This window comes from Solanum pennellii, chromosome 1 (assembly GCF_001406875.1).
Source record: "Solanum pennellii chromosome 1, SPENNV200".
In the NCBI taxonomy this organism is placed as follows: domain Eukaryota; kingdom Viridiplantae; phylum Streptophyta; class Magnoliopsida; order Solanales; family Solanaceae; genus Solanum; species Solanum pennellii.
The window spans coordinates 46,746,330-46,751,942 of record NC_028637.1 but is presented as its reverse complement, the minus strand read 5'-3'; the positions used below and the strand labels follow the sequence as shown (position 1 = coordinate 46,751,942).

Here is a 5,613-nt window from a genome sequence, read left to right as displayed (position 1 = left end):
CTTTTCAAATGTTTCCATCTTTCGATACACTTATAAAGCGTAGCCAAATAGGTATAAGGGCACGCTTTGAAGACATGCATTAGCAACACCTATTTTTTGTTAGACTACACTTAAAAGCGTTGCCTTTTCAGATTTATTGGTCACACTTAAAAAGTGTTGCCTTTTATTGGTCATCTATTGCAACACTTTCAAAGTGTAACTTTTTATCTACTTAGAGCAACACTTACAGAGTGTAACTTCAACATTTATAAGCCTACATGTAGCACAAATATATATAATATATTTACATACATACAAGTGACCTAAAACACAAAATGAACTAATTAATCATTAAATTGAAGCTATATATTTCAAATAAACTTCGAGAAATATTTCATGTACAACTAAAAGATAGTATGTGTTGTGTACATACCCATACTTATACATCAATATTCTAAATGTGTACACAATAAATCAAATATGTATTTAAACTTTTACAATAGTTCAAAAACTCTTCATCATCCACTTCAAATTTGATCACCTCCATTTCCCTACACAAATAAGATATTGCCAGTTATATAGAAGAGGTAAGAAGTTCAGATTGCAACAATATAGAGAGGCAAGAAATCCAGCAGTTACAGAAAATTAGATTGCATCTTTTGATGTTCAAAGTAGATGCCTACTTGTCTTTTGATGTTCAAAGTAGATGATCTTCCCTTAGGTGTCTAGAATTCCAAATGAGTTCAACAACAATGAATAATTGCATTAGGGTTCAAACTTCATAAGAAACAATATAAAATATTTGGTGTTATACAATAACCATGATGCACGCAAACTAACACGAACACTAAAGAAAAAAGGAATTAATGAGGAGACACAAACAATTAGATTCTCCTAATAATTATTTGTTTATTTGTTTGTAGTTATGGAAGCATGCCTTCTACTAGGATGTCAAAAGTTATGGTTATAACATGGATATTCTATATAATAAGAAAGAAAATAGAGTTTACTGACAGAAATATTTATATATAGAAGCAGCAGTTACAGAAAACATTAACAACAAATCTGCAGATTGCAGATTCCATACCATGCCAATGTTCTATACAAATGCCAAAAAAACAGTGAAACAAAAGAAGCAAGACCTTAGCTCAATTTAAACCAAATACATTAACAACAACTAAAGAGAGACAAGTCCAGATTGTAGATTACAGCAGCAGCAAAAATTAAAGAAAATTAGATTAGTTTCCTTGTGTAGTTAATATGTTCCACACGATCAAACAAGGAAACTAAATCTGACATAGCAAAACTACACTTCAACCATACCAAACAAGCAAGATGAATAGTGGTCAAGAGAAACAAAACCTTAGCTCAATTCAAACCAAAGCCACTAACAATAAATTACCAATGATGAAATAGCAAAAACAATATATAAGTCAATAAGCAAGATCAAAGATCTGTTATACATACCCTGTGCAAATACGTTTCTGAGTTCTTAGGAAAATCAGAATTGATAACAACGTTAACTGCTTGAATATCAATTCCTCTAGTAAACAAATCTGTTCCATCAAGAAAGAACACAAAATTAAGAAATTTAACAATTAATCAATTTGAAATTTCAGCTGTAACGGAAAGCGTGACGGACCGTCGTAGCCATGACGGTCCGTCCTGCATGTTCGTCATGAAGATCAGAGAAGTAGCAGAAGAAACTTGCAAGTATGGGACGACGGAGTCCACGACGGCCCGTCATGACCACGACGGATGACCACGACGGCCCGTCATGACCACGACGGCCCGTCATGACCACGACGGCCTATCATGACCACGGCGGCCCGTCATGACCACGGCCCGTCATGAATACGACGGCCTCTCATGACTACGACGTCCCGTCGCGAGGTCCACGGTGGCCCGTCGAGAGGTCTACGACGGCTCGTCGTGACCACGATGTCCCGTCGCGAGGTCCGTCGACCCAGCCACGTTTTGACAGATTTCCAGCAAATAGAGTTACTATCTATACTTATGGCAAAAACGACTGATGAAATTTGTAAATTTGTAAGTCTAAATTTCTACTTACTTGATGAAATCAGTTCTTCAGCTTCCGTCCTTCAGCTCTTCGATTTTTATTTCTTCGATCCCCAGTTCTTCAGCATCAACTCTTCATTTCGTCGAGCAAATCAAAATCTGGGGAGGAGAATCTTCAACTCATTTCTTCTGTGTTTCTGCTTAGCTACTCAGGAGAATCTACATGTTTCAAAAGTTTTATAGCTACATAAATGTCAAAACAAATTTAACACGCAAGTTTTGCAGCTCTTACCGTGACAAAATATTCAGCTCGGAGAAGAGAAAGCTCGGTCAGCTCGATGAGTTTTGCAGCTCGATCTTTAGCTCCATCTTCAGCACAATATCAGTGAAAGGAAAAGGGAAAGCGTGAGTTCTTCAGAAAAGGAAAGGGAAAGGGAGAAGGAAATAGAAAGTCTTTTTGTTTTATTATTAATTAATGTTTATTTTTTTGGCCAATAAAAATGGGAGGGAGTGTTAAAAATATTGGAGGGAATAGAAATTTTATTAAGCATAATTGATGTTGTTTTTATAAGAAATCAGCATTACAACTGTTGATGTTCAAATTGAGCTCATATTGAAATGTAGAAGGTAGTTCCTTTTTATATGATATATAAAGTTGAGCTCACGTATGTGGTAGGTTCTGGATTAAGTTCCTATGTGTTAATCAATAATTCTGTGTTGAAAGGAGTGGTGATTTCCTCAAATGAACTGTGACTCATTTGATATATTGTTTTTGGGTTGGGCTGCAAGTCTTGAGTCTCTCTCTTATAAAGGTATAAGGTGTCATTCGGGGACGAATGTTCCTAAGAGGGGGAGTATTGACACACTCCAAAAATTATACAACCTTGGTTAGAGTCTTAGAAAATGACTAATGATTATTTTAGACCTAAATAAGTGTAATACACTTGTTAAAGAAGTGTTAGAACAAAAACGCGAAGAAATGACCATGACATACGGAAACTAGCGATGTTGAACTAGTGAACATCCTTAGGTCTTGTGAAGGTTTGGGAATGTTGTATGAAGTGTAAAACTTGTAAAAATACATTAAATAAGTAAAATAATGTAAATACGGACAAAACATGTAGGTCCGACCCACCAAGGATCCCCCGAGGAGTCCACGAAGGGACCCCACATTGGGAAAAAAAAAAGCTTCCAAGAGGCAGCAATCTTTTGTTCTTGGAGGGACCCAGTACGCGTCGCGGACTTGGCACACCCAAGGATAAAATCTTGGTCTGTGACGCGGGCACATCTCTGACTACGCTGGTTCAAAAATTATTATTGGAAATTTGACGGGAGCAGCTACGCGACGCGAACTTGTTCCCCAATGAAATATTTGAAATTTGAATTTGAGCTTGACTTCATTAAAGGGTTAAAATTATATGAGAAGTATTTTGAGTATTTAAGTGGAGGCTTATGTATTGCATTTATATAAGTTTTTCGCCACAATTTCCCACAAAAACAAAAACCCCAAATCAAACCCAAAAGCTCTCAACTCTCTCTACTTTCTCTATACATTCATCCTCTATTGAAGAAGCTTTGAACGTTGAAGAAGAAGAGCAAATCCTCCCAGACTCTACTCAATTTTTTGGTGATCCGTCTTGAAGGTATGGTTTCTTTAACTCTTAGTATTCTTTTCCCCAAGAGGTCCCTCAAAAATATGATTTCTAAATCTCTCAAAACTAGGGTTTTCTTTTATACATGAGTCTTCTTTAAAAAACCAAATTTTAAATCAACTGTATTGAATTATAAGAGACTAGACCATGATTTACATATCCATGCATTACTATAATACGTTTTATTCTCATTTTGGGAATTTTAAATTTTGTGATAATTGTAAACGTGCCTAAAATAAGCATTATCGTAATTTAAGGTATTTTATGGGGGTATTTATTGAAATTGACTAATTAGAATTACAATTAATTTCAATCTTCTTGCAACAAGTGTATATATATAGGAGTATATGTATGCAATTTGGGTAGCACACAATTTTTTGGGCAACACCTTTTCGTGACATCTGTCCATGTGATGAGGATAATTTGTGTAGCTATATATTTCACACCTACTCTTGTGAATTCCGTACGACTTCAAGTAGAGGAACATTATAACATTATCTAAAGAGTTTTTCTTCAAAATAAAAAGAAAAACTAGCTCCTTTTGGCTGGATTCGACACACACACTTCATCTTGGTAAGTAATAAAGAATTTATTTTAATACTGGGTAGTGTTTGGTAATTTAATCATATCTCGTTAAATATACCTTTGATTACAAATAATAAATATTATCTGGAAATATAATTCGTATTTATACAATTTTTATGCTTATTGAAAACTCTAATTTGGCTTTTATAGAGTAAAAATATGGGATGCAACATAGGACAAGTTCTGTCCAGCTACTGGAATTAGAAACCCTGTCTTTTCAATTGTTAGTATTTTTATTATATGTTTTTGTACAAAGAGTATTTTATGATGATTCTCGATTATTTTCAATATTAATAGATGTAAATACATTTTTTATGAAGGATATACAGTCAAACTTTTCCGTTTCGTATTTCAAAACTAAGTTGCGACATGTAGTACTTATGTTGGGCAGAAATACTATTTTGGGAGCTTAGTCATATTTGTACAACTAGGCTTAGTAGTGATGATTATCCTATTTTACTTGGACAATATTGAGATACTAGGAATTAAATAATTTATTTAATTGTATTTTTAAGGTTGTATATATTTTGTGAACAAGTTGAGGACCTTCATACATTGGGTGGTCTACGGTCAGAAATCTTGAAGTTGTGTTGGACTTTTTCTTTGCTAAAGCATTGAGGTTTTTGAATAAACTTGTACTTGTAGTATTTTTACCTGCTGGTATATCTGAAAGTTATTATTGGTACGTTGATTACCTCTTGTAACTTCGCATTGTTGTGTTGTTGTCCTTTTAGACGTTAAATACTCTTGTATAACTCGCCCACTTGTAGTGATTGTTTGATCACTTGGCATTCTTGTTGGGACTCTGTCTTTGTTGTGGCTTTGACTTTGTCACTATTGGCATGCCTATTCATTAGGATCATTTTCCATCTTGACTCTGGATTTTTGTTCGTCTTAAGTATTGGAGTTGTACATTTTAAGTGCGAACTAAAAAGCCACTTTTAATATGGTTCTTGGTTCTCTGTTTATTGTCCTTTGACCATTCTGGATACAGGGCGTTGGCCCTTCTTGATACCTGCTCCTATTTGGTGTGACGACATGATGTATATATTGGGTCAATCTTGTTATTGAACCTCTTGGAAAATTGTGCTATGAAAGTTATTGACATTTGGAACTTTAATTCTCCAACTTCATACTCTTTGTATACTGTTTACTTATTTTACTAATTATATTTCAATTATTCTACCCTTGACTAGAGAATGATGACTTCGTGAATCTAAGTGTCATGCCCCGAGCTACCTCTGAGACGCGTACACGGAACCTAGGACCACATGTGATCCCAAGCTAACTCTGCTGGCATGATCATGAGCATACTTAAAGATAATAAACTGTTGCGGAAGCTAAATCATACTTAAAATAAAAAGATGGGGAATACCCA

The 5,613-nt window shown here is 34.9% G+C and overlaps 1 long non-coding RNA gene across 1 annotated transcript; it reads right to left on the bottom strand.

The window, feature by feature from the left end:
- Nucleotides 1-476: 476 nt before the first annotated feature.
- LOC107031044 lies at nt 477-2,183 on the bottom strand. The gene is made up of 3 exons (XR_001458178.2): nt 2,051-2,183; nt 1,447-1,535; nt 477-530 (listed from the first exon to the last, which is right to left on the bottom strand). It is a non-coding gene; the product is annotated as an uncharacterized LOC107031044 (long non-coding RNA).
- Between the last annotated feature and the right edge of the window lie 3,430 nt (nt 2,184-5,613).